Here is a 19430-nt window from a genome sequence, read left to right as displayed (position 1 = left end):
GTGTAGACTCAACATATTGTAGCGTAGATGCTTCAGTCCTGTTATAGCAACCTGTTAGGAAGCCTTACTCTGAAGGGATAAATGGATTATTTTATTGATAATAATTAATACAATTCCCTTTGATGTGCAAACACACCAAACAGCCTGCTATTTATCTTAATCATTATTAGCATATATTTAAAACCATAGGATTTATAGCTCAGTGGCCTTGGCTCTATTGATTTCTTGCTGTGTGAAATTTGAGAAAGTTATATGAGTACTCTGGACCTCAGTTTTCTTATCTGGTGATTGGACACAGGAAGAACTATCTGTCAGGGTTCCCACGAGGACTGACTAAGTCACTATTTGTGAGACATCTGCGGCATTGGCTATCACTTTCTAAACTCTTCCTAAAATGTTAGCTATTAGGTGATAGAACTCGGATTTAACTGAAGTCTTCTGCCTGAGCCTTATTATCTATTTCCCCCTAGTCTCAAAATGCAGGGGGCTGTGAATAATCTGTCAATCACTATCTTTGGATCAGATCCAGTCACAAAGGTCAGAGCAAATGTTGCATTTTTCCAGGGCGGTAAAATTCAATCAGCTAACTGTGAAATGGAGAAACAGAAACATACATGACAGTCCTCATGTGATTTGTAAAGCTCAAAGTATTTACTGCTTATACAAAAACACGGGCTGGTGCTATGAGATCTTGTTCTGCTTTCTCCATAATGTGTGGTTTAAGGATACTATACTAACTCTGGTTCTTTATAATTATAATTATAACACCCATGTGACAAGGCTGTGTAAAGACTGACCAAGATCTGCTACAAAAAGCTATTTAACAGCCTGTTTCTGACATTAACAAGCACCTGTTATATGTCACCTTCATTCTTCCTTTTGTTAGAGTTGAGGTACTGAAACTATTTTTATATTGGGCTTTGGGGCTAGATGGCCTGGGTGCTATGCTGTGACTTATTTGTTGTATAAAAATTGGGATTATATATATGGCATGGTTTTGTCAGTTGCAGATCATTTTTTGCAATTGTATGATGTTTGGAATTCTGGGAACTTTTCAGAAGGATACATAAAGGCTGGAGCCAGTGAGTCCCAGGCTTGGGGTGGTTGTTAGTTCTTTAGGGACATTGGTTGTGGTTTGTTAGTAGCTGTGGTCAAAGAAGAAACAAAAGGAAAGAAATTAGATTCAGGGATTTTCCTAATTCCTCTCTCCCCTCTCCCCTTGTTTCTCTCCTATCTAGTGTTGGGAGTTGAAACTGCTGAGCAGGAGTTTGGGGGTGGGAGGTGAAGGAAAGGGTCTGAAAGAAGAACCTACAAAGTAGCAAAGACCCACTACATATATCACTCTCAGTAAACACTGTGCTGAAGGCTTCTGAACCATCATTTACCAAGATGAAAGAATGTTTGGAAAGGGCTGCTGATGGGAAGCAGCTGTAATTTCTGGATCCAAGTCAGTCACTCAGTTCTGCACAGTGAGTGCAGTGCATTGAGCAGGCCAGTGAGGACAGAAGTGAACTTTACCTGCTGTCTCCACCAACTGGATCCAAGTCTGTCACTCAGCTCTGGTTCTCCACTTTGACTTGACACAAAGAGGGTGAGGTAAACTGAAGGTGTCAAAGAGAGAAATCATGCGTCAGAGCATCAGAGAGAAAGACAAAAGGGATCATAGGGTCACAGGGGATGCTTTGCAGGTAAGATACTTCTTGGAAACTACTTGGAAGGAGCCTTGGTCAGAGACACATCCTATGAGGTAAGAATAGCCTTGTAACAGAAGTAGGGAGTTATGACCAGAAGTGGATTGGAGAGGTTCAGACACAACAAAAGCGAAGGGCCCTGTGTGTGGAGGCATGAAATCTCATGAGCTCTGGAGCCCACATGGATCTTGGAACAGACATTTTAGTCCATATTGATTGGAATGTAGATCCTTGCTCAAAACTTTTCTCGCCCACATGTGACATTTTATACAGTCCATTTTAATCTCTCCCAAAATTAGCTATTTAAAATTTCAAGCCTTTTGGGGCTTTAACAACTCTTATTGAAGTATACTATACATATAGAAAATGAAGTCAATTAATTTTTCTCAAGACAGAATAGATCTGACCACTATTGTAATTAAGAAATAGAATATTAGCAACACTTTAGAAACTTCCTTTCTATTCTGTTTCCGCTACTCTTTAAGGGTGGGGCACACTCTGACTTCCAATACAAAAGTTGAATATTGTCCCTTTTGTGCTTTCCAGATAGGATCACATGCTCTGTACTCTTGCATCTGCCTCCTTTTCCTCCTCCCTAGACTTATGAAATCCAAGTCTGTTGCTGCACTGCGATTACACTGTTAAACTCCACTGTGTGAAGACAGAACAATTTATCTACCCTATGGTAGCTGGACATTTACATCATTTCTCTTTGAACTTTACAAATAGTCCTCACGTGGAAATTCTCATTTGATTGAATACATGCAGGTGTTTTGTTGCTAGTTTACAGTAGGTATATGAATTAATTTTTTTTTCGAGACAAGGTTTCTCTGTGTAGCCCTGGCTGTCCTGGAACTCACTCTGCAGACCAGGCTGGCTTCCAACTCAGAAATCCCCCTGCCTCTGCCTCCCAAGTGCTGGGATTAAAGGCTTGTGCCACCACTGCCTGGCTGTGAATTAAGTTTTAATAGTGCAGTTGCACAAAATCCAATTCTATATTCATGTATATTGGATAACAGATGTTTTTAGGACTCTTCAAGACTAAAATCTACTAAGGCACTTCTAGGAACCAAATATGATTTACTATTAGTGATTTGATTAATCGTGGAGTTAAGGAACTTGAAGAAATGAGAAAATTGATGTCCAGTTAAGATGTCATTATTTTTTTTTGTTCCCTCACTTTGGGAACTTTCTCAGAGTGGCTGACTACAGGAACTTAGTTAAACATTAAGTCTATGGATGAATGAAAGTGATACAATCAAATATACAATTTTAGATATCATCTATTCTATGCAGTACACTGATTTTCATGGATTATTTCCTCTTCCTATCTGAATGCACATTAAATATTACCTTCTTCTGACAGAAAACATTATCAGTAAACTATCAAAATAGACACTTAAGTTACTTCCGAAAGTGTTGAGTACTTTGCAATGTGAACTGTAGATTTTCTTTTTGTCAAAGACAAAACTCCTCTAAATTTAAAAAAAGCAGATGTATCTTAAGGCCAGAAATTATAGATGAATTGTTACAGATTTAAATCCTGGATGTGTAAATAGTTAGCTATTAGCCTAAATCCAGGGTCTCAGAAAATTACCAGAACAGTCAGGGATATGATTTTGGTTAGTTGGATGTCAAGCTTTGACCCAATGGCACCTGAAGAGGAATCAGGCATATTTTCACTTCTAAAATTTAGATTTGTTTCCATGTGGCATTTCTGTCAGTATATCAGAAGCACAGGGCTTATTTCAAAGCAGCATCTGAAGTATGGACTTTGGAGCCATATAGATCTGAACTGGAATCTAATTCTGTTACTTATTAACTAGAGATATGCAGCCTTAGATGAGTTTACCTTTCCTAGTACATGCTGAGCTCCCCATCCATAACAACCTTGCATGCTTGTTATAAGGATTACAGGTCTGATTTATATATTTATACTAACTCTTACTGTTTTCTCTTTTCTCTCCTCTGTATCTGTCTCTATGGAGTTCAGGTGATATTGTAGCATGGAGGCCCAAAATTTAGACCTGTGATTCTTTGCTCCAGTCTCTCTTTTGACTGCTGCTGACTGCCTGTGGTTTTCTATCTTCTTATCCACATCTCTGAGAGAGTGTAATGCATTAGTAGCTAAACCAAGTCTGATTATCCCCCACACCTAACAGAGAGCTTCCTGTGTGATTGCAAAGAATCACACGAGTTTCTAAACTCTTATGTACTCTTTAACTATTTCTTAAAAAAGAAAATATTCATTTTGATGGTGTTATTGATGCATGGAAGTCAGGGTAAAAATTCAGTGGACCTTTGAAAAATCTAAAGAAGTGGCCAAGCTAAACAGGATGGGACTTGAGATAAAAACAAACCAAGCTGACACAAGAAAGGGAATAATTATGTAGGTAAGAAGGAAGTAGAAACTTGCCTGCATGTGAGTCAGCAGCCCGTGCTATTATTAAAAGTGCGAACATGATCCTAAGATGTATTAATAGATGCATGACATGCAGAAGCCATGGAGTAATCTGCTTATTTTGACTTGGCATTGCCTGAGTCCTTATTGGAGAGATGTGTATTTTTTTTAATGCTATTTATTAGAAGTTGCAAAGAATTTGAGGAGGGTTTAGCTGCAGACACAAAAATGGTGAAAGATGTTGAGCATTCCACTGGAAAGTTTAAATGTGCTGTGATAATTTACTTAAGAAGAACTTGAGAATGTTAAGTAAGCATAGAACATGTTGTGCTTTTTAGGAGATCATGTAAATATATGATACAAGATAACCTCGTTATCTCACAGGACTGGAAATACTCAACAGAGAGGACATAGTGTATCCTTCATCTTGCAGACAACTGCATGCTAAGTTTTAAGAAGTAGTTTCTATCCCCTCCCTGAAGGTCGCATATCCTTGCACACAGAGTGTTATAACTCAAAAAAGCTGAGTGATTCCTTTCCCTAAATCCAAACATTTTCTTCTTTAATATTGATAGTATCCTCTGGTTTGGGTTCATCACTGGCTCTGGGAGTTTCTAGTAACTTTTTAATGTTTCAGAAATCATTAGTAATCTTCTTTGTCTGATATTTTTGTCCTCTTTGCTTTAGACTAACATCACTTCTACTTAAGGACTTTGTAATTTCCCCCTAAACTTCCCCTCTGATATCCACATACCACAGAGATCCTGATGCTTAAAGAAATAGTAAGTGTAAAAGTGTCTACCTTGCTACAAGCAGCAACAAAACATGTTTCTATTTATGGTTACCTATACTTTTTTCCCCTTTAAAAGCTCACTTTCAACTATTTTACTCACTTTTATGACAGTGATAAGATATTGATCAAGTGTGGGCTCTAGAACTTAAATGGAATTACATTTAAATGTGCTTGGCATTCTTATGTTGTTTAGGTAAAGGATTAAGGAATGGAATAATTTTAGACTTTATTGTTAAATGTACATAATAAAGTTGCAACAGTAGCAGTGGCATAATAGAAATACATTTTAAAGAGAAGACCCGGAAAACAGGATGGAAATTGTAACTGAAATGATCCATGGTAATAGCAATGACAGTAACCTTGACAAGGGGAACATGGGTGTAGAAGGGGGGTTAGGTATCTGAGGATGGATCCATGAACGGATGAGAAAGCAGACCAGAGAGAGATGTGTTAGGGAAAGTGTTCTTCATGCAGAGTGTTCAAAGGAGAAAAAGTGAGTGAGTAAGGTTGTGTGAGATTTGGTCACCTATCAGAAGCTATTGTGGATTGGTTAAGGTTGCAGGACAACACATGGAGCCAATGCTAATTACATAGTATTTAAGAGCTGAGACCTAGGCATCCCTGGGGTCTCCTGAAGAGTCCGTAAAACTCCAGGCCTTATTACCTGTAGCAAATGGAAAAATAGCAGTGGAGCTAGTTCAAAGGTGTGTGTGTGTGTGTGATGGAAGTAATATCAATGGAACTAAGTAAGGTACAGATGAGAAAGGGAAAAAAAAAACTAAGCAGGGAGCATGGGCATGTTTCTTGGGAGCGTGGGCATGGCTATGCCATTTTTCCAGAGATGGCCTGTATAGGTCATGAATGTAGGAAGAAGATAATGAAATGAGTGTAGCAAGACTGGTAACTAGATACTGGCAAGGATGCTCAACTAGAGATGTCTAGAGGAAACACAGATATGTTTAAATAGCTTTAAGTAGATGACTCTCTCTTTTCTAATGATCTCCATTGGAGAATAATAGCTTATAAATGCCACAGAAATACAGACTTTAATACCTGAGTATTTTTAAACAAAAACGTGACCTTAGAAAAGAGTTCCACAAAAATAGAACACTGAAGAGCTCGAAACTCATACAGCTGCATAAGGAGTTTGTGACTATGTTTCTTTCTCTCTTTCTTTCTTTTTTGCATAACAAAATTCCTTTATTTACAGTTCAAAATTTAAACAGGATTATTGGTTCTAATCTGTAATATTTCCAGGTCCTGGATTGCATACTGTGGAGACAGGGAAGCAAACACAGGGGCCAGTCCAGCTTGGCAGACTCAAGGGAGAATGTCACACCAGAACAGCAGAGGACCTGGCTCCATCTTATCTAGATTACATTTTTCCACACTGTGAGATCACCACTGGAAGTTTGGGCTTATTGTTGGGGCCTGTGGGTACAATCTCGATCTTCCTCATCACTAGAAGTCCATCAATGATTTTTCCAACATTACATGCTTTCCATCCAGCCAATCACACTTAGAACACGAGATAAAGAACTGGCAGCCATTTGTTCTGGGACCACTGTTTGCCATGGAAAACAGGCCTGGAGCTGAGTGTCTAAGTTTAAAATTTTCATCTGCAAATAGACCCCGGTAAATACTGGCCACTCCAGTACCATCGCCATTAACAAAATCTCCACCCTGAATCATGAAATCCTTTATGACCCTGTGGAACGTGCTAACTTTGTATCCTATCAGAACACTATCTTTTCTGAACTCTCCAGTGCAGAATTGCCTAAAGTTCTCTGCCGTCTTAGGCACCACTTCTGCAAAGAGCTCGATCTTCATGCAACCAACTTCCTGGCCGCCAATGCTCACATCAAAGAAGCCGACTGGATTGACTGGACTTGAATTTGCCACCGTCATGGCTTTGACCCGGAAGTTGTGACTATGTTTCTTATCCCCCACCAACTAAAAGATGAACTGTATTCTGTTTCTTCACACCTTCTTCCATCTTTCATGCCAGATTAGAGACCTTGTGTGCCTGGATTTTACCCTGGCTAACAGGAGAAGGATTGGATATATGTCTTTTGATTGTAAAAAGTACTTAGAACTTTTCTTGAGATTGTTTTGCAACAGTAATTTTCAACCTTTGGGTTGCAACCCGTTTTGGGGGTTGAATGAGTTTTTCATAGGGGCTGTCTAAGTCCACCAGAAAATAGAGATGTGTATACTACAGTTCATGACCATAGCAAAATATAGTTATGAAATAACAATGAAAATAATATTACAGTTGGGTGTCACCACAACGTGAGGAACTGTATTTAAGGGTTTCAGCATTAGAGAGGTTGACAAACACTGGTTAGACAATCTGTCACTCCAGTCCTGATCATGTATCTTTTCCAACTCTATTCTACTGCCAACAACAGACTGGGACTCTGAGGAGGTGAGTGGAGTCAAGAATGCTACCCTTCAAGCAGCTCTACAGATTTGCCTCCCTGAAATGTAAAAGCCATAACCTATAGCACTTTTATTTGTGAGGATCAAAAGGAATAAAGCTTGCAAAAGTTACAGCTATTACTGTTTTCTCCTCCTTCTGCTTCTCCTCCAGCTGCTTCTCTTCCTGTTCCTCCTTCTGCTTCTTCTGTTCATTTTCTTCTTCTTCCTGTCCCTTCTTCCTGCTCCTCTTCCTGCTCCTCTTCCTACTCCTCCTGCTCCTTCTCCTGTTTCTATTCTTAGTCTTTCTGCCCCTTCTCTTGTTCCTCCTCCTTACCTTTCTCTCCTTTCCTTCATTGTTTATAATGGAGGACTGTATATGCAAAGAGGTGGAGAATTCAATCCATTTCCAGTACAGATATGCAACTACAACACTTCAGCAAGTTTCTTTATTCTAAGGTTGTTTAGTCAGAAGTGGAACTGTCGGTAGACTTTTGATTATATGCCATTTCTCAGGTACCCTTGCTTAAAGATAGATTTATGTTTCTGTGACCCAATCATCCTGTGTATTTCAATTCAGTTAAACTTTTTCACAAGCGTATACCATTCTTAATATTTTTAATCCATAAGTATTCATTCCTGTAGACCATAATAATGATTCAGAAGTCTGAGGTCTCCATCTTGGAAATCAGTTTTGAGGAGAACTAGCATCAAGAATATGCTGTGATGTCATTTCTCCAAGGATGTTTATCATATATGCTTTCACTGATTATTTTGTTTTGCTCTCTATGCAAGTGTCATTGCATTTCAGTACCCCAGGGTGCCAGGGTGTACTTATTGTGTAATCTCTAACTGTGCATTGTGGGGAAACACCAGGTGTCTCTGAGCAGGTATTTATTGGTATCTACATAAGGCCAGGTCAACTATGGTTACAAATCTGACCTAGGAACCATTAAAGTCACTGAGAGGGAGAATTTTTTAGGTACTGGGGTACTGGTTATGGTTGGTTTTGTTTTTGTTTTTGTTTTTGTTTTTTAGCTTATTCACTTCACATCCCACTCACTGCCCCCTCCTGATTACCCCTTCCATAATCTTTCCCCTACTTTTAAAATTTATTTTATTTTACTTTTATTTGTTTATTTATTTATTTAATTTTGTCAAGAGGAGGTAAACTGAGTGAGGTTCACAACTCCTGATAAACAGGCTTATCTAGTTAGATCACTGAAACCACTTAACTTGGTGAAGTTTTTAAAAGTCTAATATTAAACTCTTATATACAAAGCTGGTTTTAACTTGGTGTTATGGAAGTCCTCCTTACTGTATATAATTGTTTTGTTTTGTTTTCTTCAACTGGCTAATCAACACAAGTGCCATCGGTTCTTAAACTCGAACCCCATGTTTGTCTGAAAAAGAGACTTTATTAAATTATTCTAAGGCAAAATGTTCACATAAAAAAGCAGAAAGGTGATTAGCTTTGAACTCTCACAAGAAAACATACGTTTGGATAAATATAACATAAGACTTTATTGATGGTTGTATGGTATCACAGGGATCATACAGTTTTTATATAAAAGAACAATGCATCTTCCACAGAACAATTATGTAAAACTGGACACCTGGCAGAATCTTGTCTGTGTGGGAATTATCAATTCACATTTAATCTTTTAAGGTTAGCAAGTCAATTTTGTGACACTCTGCTTACATATAAGAGAATAATTTGGAAGGACTCAATAAGCAAAAGGAGTTTTAAATGAATTAAGATTGTAAAATCATATCTTAATGAAATAGAAATTGCTTAGAGAGAAAAAAAATAAAACCACAATCAGTGATGGAAGCACCCTTCAGTGTGTTTAGCTTATCAAAATGTTCCTAAACGATTCAAAATGTGGTTCATGTGATAAATATTTTCTATACTGCAGCTATATGTTGACAAATGAACAACATGCACTGTTGGTGAAGAGGCTGTAAAGTGTCAAATACTAATTATCATGATTATGATTTGAACTTGTCAGAACTAACATCTTGACATCTTGGAGAGGATTTGCAGTAGGCTGGGAGCAGAACATGTTACACATTCTTTTCCATTTGGCTATTATTAAACTGATGAGCATATACAAGCACAAGTAATGCACACCACAAATACTTGTGCCGATGGTAGAACTACACACTTATAAATACTGTTCTACACAATACCACACTGTATCTTATTACACATATAATACTGTATTATACTGTTGAGCCCTTACACTTGTTTTAAGAAGTTTTACACAGGTTGTACAAAGATTTCTTACATGTTTTAACTTAAAAAACATTGTGATAAATTTTCAGGTGTGTTTCTTTTTGCATTTTCTTTCTCATTCAATTAGCTTAACATTAGGAGATTAATATTCATCAGGATAGGAGATAGGATTGAGATGTCTTTCTTATTGTATCTGAAGTAATTTGATTAGACTTAAAAAAATCTCTTTACTCTGAAGAAAATTGACTTTCCCTCTCCAGTTTTCCCCCTTTCAGATCAACCATTGACCTTAATCTATATAACTTACACCTAATGCTATAAGGGACAGCAGGCTACAGGAGTGAAGAGTTTAGGTAGTAGAGGGGAGTTTTCCAGAAAGATTTTATAGGCAAGAACACAAGCCAAGGGCTATTCTGGAGAATAAAATAGTCAGTCCAAGTTTCAGAAAGAGTATGCAGGTCAGGATAGAGATTTGGGATGAAGAGGTGAAATTGCACATTCATTTGTATAACCTGTACTCTGATGCACACTTCCTGGACATGGGTATAGGGAATTCCATTTCTATACCTCTAGCACTGAGCAGAATCTGCCATGGACCACACCAGGCCATGTTTGGTCTGTTTTTTGAACTCATAAAGCATCATCACTTCTTTAAGTTGAGAGCTCTTAAAATCGGTCTCCCTTTTTCCTAGGCTCCATTTCCTGCTCCCTGTATTCAGCTCACAGATGGCACTCTCCCAGGATTGTTTGCTGTTCCTGGAACACACAGAGCACTATAAAATCAGGTATTTGTGCTAGGCTCAGACTGGTTCCTGTGTCTCTTCCTTTTGAAATCTCATCTATCTGTTTCAGCCTAATTTAAACTCCCAGGTGTGTGTCCAAGTGTCTGTACATGTGAGAAAGATCTGACCCTTTTCTAACCCTAGCTAGATTTAATTTTATCTTCATTGTGCTACCCTGCAATTTGTTAAATCCACTTGGCTTGCATTATAAGCTAGCTGTGAACGTCTGGATTGTCCCTACTGGCTGATTGTTCACTGAATTATATTGATATGTTCATTCATTCACAACATGTATTGGACATTTTGTATGTGTTGGGTGCTGTGTTGAATTTTAGACATGTTGTAGTGATGATAATAAGCAGAATATATTTTCAAAAAGCTCATACTCTAGTCAGGAAGTAAAGAAAATAAACAAACACAAAGATGTGTCTGATGCTAAGAACATTGCTGACATCTAAGGAAGGACATGGGGAGATATATATATATATATATTTATATATATATATTTTATATATATATATATTATATATATAATTTATATATTTTTTTTCCCAAGAAGCCACTCTGAAGATTGACCTTTCTGTTCAGAACTAAAGCAATTACTTAGGAAATTGGCAGAAGAAAATTTTATGCAGAGAGATTAGAAAGTCCTAGGACTCCAAATCAAGAGGGGCTTGTAGAATCTGCTGAAGCACAAAGAGATGAGGGTAGGTGGGGCAGAGGAAGCTGTGGAAAAGTTGAAAGAAATCTGAGATCTAGCAGAAGTTCATATCAAGTGATGCCTTATTTGCCACAACACATAATCAGGATTTTCCTTCAGATAGTCATAGAAAGTTTTCCATGAGTTGTAGGTTGAAGAGTAACATCCATACATTCATGCTTTAAAGGCATTTCCCTATTTGCTTGTGTGCAGAATCGTAGAAAGGCAAGTATATATGATGATCAGCTAGAATGCTAGTAGTACAACTGCTTAACAGGAGATGATGGTAGGTTGAACCCAGTTGATCAATATGGACAAGAAGCTCCCTCTGGAGCCCCATCTCATCTTCAGGATATGGGGGTGAGCCTTCTCTTTGATTTTTGCTTCACCTCTATTCGGAACTCAGAGTGTTGTGGTTTTTCTCATTTTCAGGGTGGCTTTTTAGCATTTTCCATTGATTTTGTCCAGTTTGGTAACATATCTTCATGTGATTAGTCTATTAAGACATAGTTGGTCCTGAGGCCATCTCAGGTTCCTTTGGTGCTTGAGCCCAGGATAGTGCCGTCATTACATTTACCTAGGTTATGGAATACCTTCATCAAATCCACCTTGGGTTGTGTTATTGCCAAGTGTTCCAAATTGCAAATGTTTCTGAGGATGAAAATGAAATCTGATTAATCGTGAGCCTGGGAACTCACTCACTAGAGTAGTAGAATGAGAAAGAAGGTCAAACTAGAGTTTTGTCTCAGGAGTATGCCCGAGACTTTGTACTAGGTACTTAACTCACGCCACTCCTTTCCTCCAACAATATTTAAAACAGCCAGTGTTGTGAATATGTTAAAAGCACATCTTACTCCAGGACTGCTGGTATATTATAATGTCTAAGTGGAGGTCACATGTTACAAAAATAATAGTCAGTTGAGACTGACACCACAAAAGCTAGATAGAGAAATCTGGATCATCATTGTCCAGAAAACTATCAATTTGTTTCTTTAATAGAGAGTGATACCTAACACAAATATTTATAATATATACTATATATTTATGTACTATACTATGAGGATAGTGTATATGTTAAATTTGATGCTTTTACAGTAAATTTTATGTTTTTTTCCTAAGTACTTGTCTTTGAGGGAACATTTGACTTTATTTATCTGTATTTAGTACCTAGTCAAAGTTAAGTATGACGGAAATGAGGTCATGTTGGTAAATTTATTAATAATTTATGGAATATTAGCCCATGAATATCTATACCTGCATATAATGTATTTTTATAAGTTAATAGTCAAAGAGAAAAGACTCTATGATGCTTAATTTAGCCATTTATGCATCTACGCACAAATGCCTACATGTATGCACACATATATAGTCTAGAGGCACACAGATATAGAATATTATAGGTGCCTCTATAGCTTTGTCTATATCTTCCATATACATATCCATATTGATAGACATGTAAAAAGCCATATTTATATTATATATAAATATATCACATAGTGTATATATTTAGTCATCAGTTTGTATTTCTAGCTAATTCTGTTGTGAAAGTCATTTGAAATGAATTAAGAAAATATTTAGCCAACCTTATGCTGGTTATGTCATAAGTGACCTTTGTGAAATAGAACGTGATTGCCTCCAGCCTAGGATTGAAAAAGGTCAATGAACAATTTAAAATTTAAAGCCAAGTATATTTTTTATAGCTTGCCCATGGAGAGGCGTTGTTTTGCTCTTTGTTGATAAGACTTATGTGAGTGTCTCTTGGCCTCTGTTAGGAACAATGGGGATAGTAATTTTTAGTGATAATAGATCAAAGTAGAATAAAAATAATTGTGAAAAACGTTAACAGCTACAGAGCGTAGTTAATTAATGTCATTTGTTCATCATTGTATCCCACGAGAAAGGCAGTTTTACACTTTCATTGCATCAAAGTAAATGGAGACATGGAGAGGGTAAATGATGTCACAGAGTCATTAAACATACTCTGTGGATCTAAGACAGGAACCTCAGTATGATTGAAAGACTACTTCCCCCTCTGCATTAGTCTGTGATCCAATAAATTGATAATGATAATGACTGTTCCTCATATATTTATGGGAGAAAAGAGTTTCAAATGCAAGTATATGCTCGGAGGGGTCCATTTTTCTTTTCTTTAGAAGCTGAGCTGAAAAGATCACTGAAGAAAGGGACAATGTTACATCCAAAAAGACCATTTTACAACTGCATGGAACTTGAATATATATGAGAAGGAAGAGCAGACATCGGAATAGCCTAGATTCATTCTGTTGTGCTGTCCTGTTCTGGATACAGGAAATACAAATCTGTTGTCCACAGAGTATCAGACACAATATATATTACAAAGCAACTTATGATGGCATATATTAGCGCTGCAAATGAAAAGATACATTTGAAAACAACAAAGAGGAAGAACAATATATAAATTGGAGGCTATGTGAGACAAGTTACTTAAAGAGAAATTGCCTCTCCATCCAGTGGCTTTCAGCATTGTAGTATACTCTAAAGTTACTGACGACAAACAGATGAAATAGTAAACTCTTAGTAAAAATATGGCTTGTCACTCATCTGTCTTGGAAATAATGTAGTGAAAAACATCCTAGCCACATGTTTTAGTGGAGATTTTTTTTTCTTTTTTCTTTCCTTTTTGAGTAGAAGATTCTGTGAGGAAAACCTGGGCAGCTGCAGGGCTTAAGGGACTTGTGGGACAGTGTGCTGGTTTGAATAGGAATGACTCCATAGTGTGGGGCTGTAGGCTGTGCAGGAAACCTGGTCCTGGTTGAGCTGGAGGTCTGGAACCCAATTTTCACCTGCATGGGACAGAAGGTGTCCAACCTCACCTCCTGGGCCCCTGGCTCCTGTTGCAGTTACAGCCCCCACAATGCCCCCACCCCAGGAGAGGTGTGTGATATTGGTCACATATTAACAGCACCAAGCCTTCCTACATGCAAATAAGGTTTCCCCAAGCTCTCAATCCTCAGTCCAAACCAATGAGAAGTACTTACTGTCAAACCCTGAATCACCCCCAAAACTGTATATAAATCCTATCCAGGGAATTAAAGGTGTGCGAGAACTACTCCGACTTCCGAGTTGAGCTGTAACACCTGAGAAGAGATCTGCTCTCCTGAAATGCAGCCTAAAGCTGCACTGCACTCCTCACTGGCTAGTGGGCCTCTCATTGGCCCAGCCCAACCCCACTCAGTGCAGGTCGGCTCAGAGTAACTGAGTGACCTGGAAGGCATGGCAGAGAGGGAGGTGAGGCCAACTGCAGTGGCAGAAGCAGTGAAAGTGAATTCTCCTCTCTGCCCACACTCGCTTCCCTTTGCCGCTTCCCTTTGCCGGAACTCTTACACCAGGCCAGGCCAGAGATCTCCGTGGAAAGCCTCAGGTACACAGGCCCACACTACAGAATTGATATAATTTGAATTCTTGGCCCATAGAGAGTGGCACTTTTAGGAGGTGTGGCCTTGTTGGAGTAGCTGTGGCTTTGGTGGAGGAGGTGTGTCACTAGAGGATGGGCTTTGAGGTCTCAGAAACTCAAACTAGTTTTGCTGCAGCCTGCAGATCAGGATGTAGAACTCTCAGCTCCTTCTCCAGCGCCATGTCTGTCTTCAGGCTGCCATGCTTGAAGTATTTTCTTTTATAAGATTTGTCATGGTCATAATGTCTCTCTGCAACAATGAAACCCTAACTAAGACAGACAGAGGGCATAAAGGCACTTGGAATACACACTTGCATGATGGTGTCTGACAGTTGCACAAGTGTCAGTGTGCTGGTGATGCTGGGATCTACTGCATTGCAAACATGTAGACCCACTTCTTGCCTGCATTAGTTAGATGGACACTGAATATTCAGAACAAACTCCTTGCTTCCAGCCTCCCGTCTCTCTCTTCTCCATAGCTAATTAATGATCTTAGCATTTTGGTGCCTTTCACAGCTTTTTATCAAAGTCAGATTCTCCTTTACATGCTAACATTAAGTATTTGTAAAATTATTCAACACGAGCACAGTTTCTTATTAAGAATAATAGGTATTACAATTATTTTTGCTTGAATACAAAATGTTTCATGCTGAAGAGAGATTATTCCTGCTCAATAAGCATTATTATGAATAATGATGTGCTACCTGAAGGACAGAGTAGAATTCTTAGAGGGAAGAAACTGTTCTGCTGTTCTGTTTCATGGATCTTTTGAAAATGATGTTTATTATTTTGATTAAAATATTACAAATTATGAAGAGTGACAAATTGTCTGATCACAGCTTCTGTAGGTAACTGCTGTTGATATTTGTTATACTTTTTTATGTTTATTTAAGAACTGGGTTGTATATATATACATATACATATACATACACATACACATACATATACATATACATAGTTTCATACTTTATCTAGAAATGTATGAGTTTTCCAGGTATTATTCAGTACTATGTGAAAACATTTATTTTTATATGTATTGAATATACAATTATTAATCAAATAATTTTCTACCCACATGATGCTGGGAGATGTGTGTTCTTTCTTCTTCTTCTTCTTCTTCTTCTTCTTCTTCTTCTTCTTCTTCTTCTTCTTCTTCTTCCTCCTCCTCCTCCTCCTCCTCCTCGTCTCCCTCCTCCTCCTCTTCTTTTTTTTTTTGTAGGAACATTCTTTTATTGGGAGAGGGTTCATCAATCCTTTTTGGCCACTGCCTTCCTCATGGCTGCCAGGACGTTCCTCAGCTCCTCCTGCTTTCTCTTGGCACGGATGGGCATGCCCACCCTCTTCTTGATGAACTTGAGCGCATGCTTGTCCTTGGACACTTTGAGCAACTGCATGCCACACCGCTCACAGGGCGTGAAGCCTCACATCTCCCGGATCATGTCCCACATGAACTTGGTGTGCTTGGTGGAGGGTCCCACAGCGTCAGCTGGATCTCACTTGCTGACGTTCTTCAGCTTGTGACCCTTGTTGAGGCCTATGGCCATGGGGTAGTGCAGGGGCATGGCTGCTGCTCTCCGATGGCAGACAGGACAAAAAGCCACATGTGTGTTTTTATCTAGTGTTTGTTTTATACAGTAAATAAAGTTGTGATAGAATCTTTGTGTTTTAGTTCTTCTAAAAGTTTTTAACTTCTACTAGGATACATTTGTACATATGTGTATGATGTGCGTGTGCACGTGTGGCTGTCAGAGTACTATGTTGAGGTGTCAGTTCTCTCCTTCCACCTTGATGTGGATTCCATGGACTAAACTCAGGTTTTTTTGGGAAAAGCACTTTCACTGGCTGAGTCATTTTGCCATTTCCCTGTATCTGTTTGCATATTTATTTATCTAATTAAGTTTTATTTGATTTCCCTTATCAATATTTTGTTACTTCTAACATAAAACTTTTACATATGCTTAGATCATATAAGCAAATTTATAGCTAAATCTTATCTTCAGTGCTATGGCAAATGATTTTGCTTTTTAAAATGTAAACTTTAATGTAACTTCATGCCTTGCTTCTTTCAGTTTTCTGTAGAATGCTCATGTGGGTGAATGAATGTTCTGCTAACTAAGGGATTTGCTCCCTTGTAATAAGTTTGTGAAAAACAGAGATGAATAAAAATTCTCACCTAGAGAACTTCTTGAAGACTTTACTGTCTGAACGTGTACTGTAAGCCACCAAGAAGGAAATCTATACTCAGTCTAGGGGTCATGGAGCTATTGTTTTGTGTGTGCTCAATTTGGAAAGCATACATATGATTCTACTTCTTTCACATAGAATAGACATTCTTTATCATTGGCAGTTCAGGAGTGTTGTATTTAAGTTACTTTACCAAGGGTAACACAAAAACCTGTTACAATAGCAAGTGCAGTTTGAAGTCTCTGTATCTTTTACTCATGTTGGAGTATATGTAGGTGTAGGTGACAATCTTGGGGGTTCTTTTCCAAACAATACTGAGAGCGGAGACTGCTTCCAAAATTGAACCTCACTAAGCTATAAATTCCCTCCCTCCTTCCCTCCCTCCCTCCTTCCCTCCTTCTCTCCTTCCCTCCCTCCCTCCTTCTCTCCCTCTCCCTTAAAGAAATATAGCCAACTAAACTAAATAGAGTTGAATGTGAAGATAACAAAATGACCCTTAATGTTTATTTCTATGTTCAGTTAATGAATGCCACTTATACTCCAGAGATTGAGAATATTAAAAAAAAACCTTACACATATTTGATAATTAATAATAGTTTACTCTCTATCTTTTAAAAAAAATGGACTTTCAATTTTATTGCATGCATATTTAGAAAGCTATTACAATGGTAAAATTTTATTATTTTAATGGAATGATCTTATTTAAAAAGTATCCCAAAGCTAAACTCTCTGCAGTCAGCAAATACCCCTGCTGTGATGTAGAGCTAGTTACTTCCAAGTTTCTTTGATTAGATTTGTTAGTATTTGAACCTAGGGTTTTATATTTATACTAGTGGATGAGTCTGACATGGGCCTTAGGCACTCATCACTTAGTTTTTATACAACATGCTCAGTCTGTGTGATGTTACTTGTATGTATATTTTCAGGGCTGACCATTTGAGGATGGATAACCAATTGCTGTGCTCTTTCAGGAGAAAAACTCTTTCTTCCACGTTCAGCTTTTTATAATGTTAACTTTCCTAAATCTAAGCAGCATTATGAAAACCAGCCTTGGCTCATTCAAGGTAAGAACATTTCCATCACTGCCAACATCTGCTGTGTACTTTTACAGCCAGAGCCATGAGACTCTTTTTTTCTACTATCTCCCTAGTTCCCGCCAAAGGCATCTGTTCTATGATTCCTTAATTTTGTCAGTTCAAGAATATCTTACCTGTTTGTTTTCTAAAGAGAGAGATAAAGAAAAGATGTGGATTTGATTGGCTGGGGAGGATCTTGGGAGGAGAAACTATGATCAGAATATATTGTTAAAAAAACTCTATTTTCAATTAAAATAAAATTATATAAAAAAATTCACAATGAATGTGACAAAGTTTTGCTATATCTTCAGGGTCAAGATTCTTTTCTCAATATATAGTGTTCTCCAGTGGCCTGGTTAGTTCTGTGTTCTGTAGTCTCTTTTATATGATGCCAGTTGGTCTTCTTTATATAATACCAATGCAACTCCCTCTCTTTTAATTTGATCAGCTTTGAGCAGCACAATTTTTCTATCCTTTTATTTTCAATTCTGTTTCTTTATTTTATATTTGAAGTGTCTTATTGAATATATACATATATGTATAACATTGCATTATATTTTGAAGTTACTGACAATTGTTTTCCACTTTTGTTTATTTATTTTTTTTCTGTAATGTGCATTTTTGTTTACATATTTAATGCAATTATTTCTGTGTGGGGGCTTAAACTGATCCCCTTTTCATTTGTTTTCCTTTCTCTGCTTTCTTTTCCCTGTCTGCTTGTGGATTACATCAACATATTTTTAAAATGTATTTTAATTTACTTGTATTCTTTGTGTGTGTATGTATGCGCATGTATGCATGTGAGCGTGTGTGTATGTTGGTGTGTGTGCATGTGAGTGTGTGTGTATGTCGGTGTGTGTGCATGTGAGTGTGTGTGTGTATCAGTGTGTGTGTATATTTGTATGTGTGTGTGTATGTGCGTTTATGCTAGGAATTAAACTAGGAACTTCTTGTACTGAATGCTAGGCAGGCATTTGACCACTAAGTTGCACCCCCACAGCACTCATCATACAGAATAATTTTTAGTAACTGACATGGTACTCTGTTATATAACTGTTAATTGGTGTCATTTAACATTTAAGCTAAATATAGAGATCTTATCTCTATTTATGTCATTTTACTGTCTATACTTTATAATATGTAATGTTTCCTTGCAAATGTTTGCAGCCATGTCAGGCAGTGTTATGTTTCTATAGCCACCAAGCACTGTTTGAGAGCACTTCCACAAGAGGAAGGGATATGACACTTACCTATGTTTTTGCATATATGTCCTTCATGTTGTTTCAAGGATTATGTTTTCTTTCTAATAGAGAACTTCCTTATCTATTACTTCAGAATAGGTCATCGACCATTCTCTTGATTATACTTTATTTGAGAATGCCTTGTGCTCCCCTGTATTTCTGAAGGATATGTTTTGTGGATAGAACATTCTTAGTTGACAGTTCTACTTTTTGATTTTCACAGTTTGAAAAAAATATGACACTTTACTTTGGCCCAAGGGTTTTGATAAGGAATTCATTGTCATTCAAATAGATTTCCCTGCCCAGGAAGCTATTTTATCTATTTCATTAGTTTTACAAGTTCTTTTCTTTGTCTTTGATTTCATAAGTTTGACTAGAGTAGGCTTATTGTAATTTCTCACTGTTTATCGAGTTTGGGCTTTGCTGGATTCTTATATCTGTAGGCTTCTGTCTATTGCCAACTTTGAGAACT

At 37.7% G+C, this 19430-nt stretch overlaps 1 long non-coding RNA gene and 2 pseudogenes across 2 annotated transcripts in view; 1 reads left to right on the top strand and 2 right to left on the bottom strand.

Annotated features, from left to right (window-relative positions):
* The window catches only part of LOC116091973, a 59538-nt gene that overhangs the window by 37528 nt on the left and 2580 nt on the right, over positions 1-19430 (top strand). The window contains exons 2-3 of the long non-coding RNA XR_004119131.1: positions 10235-10327; positions 17568-17705. This is a non-coding gene — a long non-coding RNA (uncharacterized LOC116091973). The remainder of the gene's footprint in view (positions 1-10234; positions 10328-17567; positions 17706-19430) is intronic.
* Positions 6249-6793, bottom strand: LOC116091971 (annotated as a pseudogene). The gene has a single exon (XR_004119130.1). The product of XR_004119130.1 is annotated as a peptidyl-prolyl cis-trans isomerase H pseudogene (transcript).
* LOC116091972 lies at positions 15705-16019 on the bottom strand (annotated as a pseudogene).

Source organism: Mastomys coucha, unplaced genomic scaffold, assembly GCF_008632895.1.
Source record: "Mastomys coucha isolate ucsf_1 unplaced genomic scaffold, UCSF_Mcou_1 pScaffold15, whole genome shotgun sequence".
Classification (NCBI taxonomy): Eukaryota; Metazoa; Chordata; class Mammalia; order Rodentia; family Muridae; genus Mastomys; species Mastomys coucha.
This window is presented reverse-complemented; position numbering and strand designations above follow the sequence as displayed.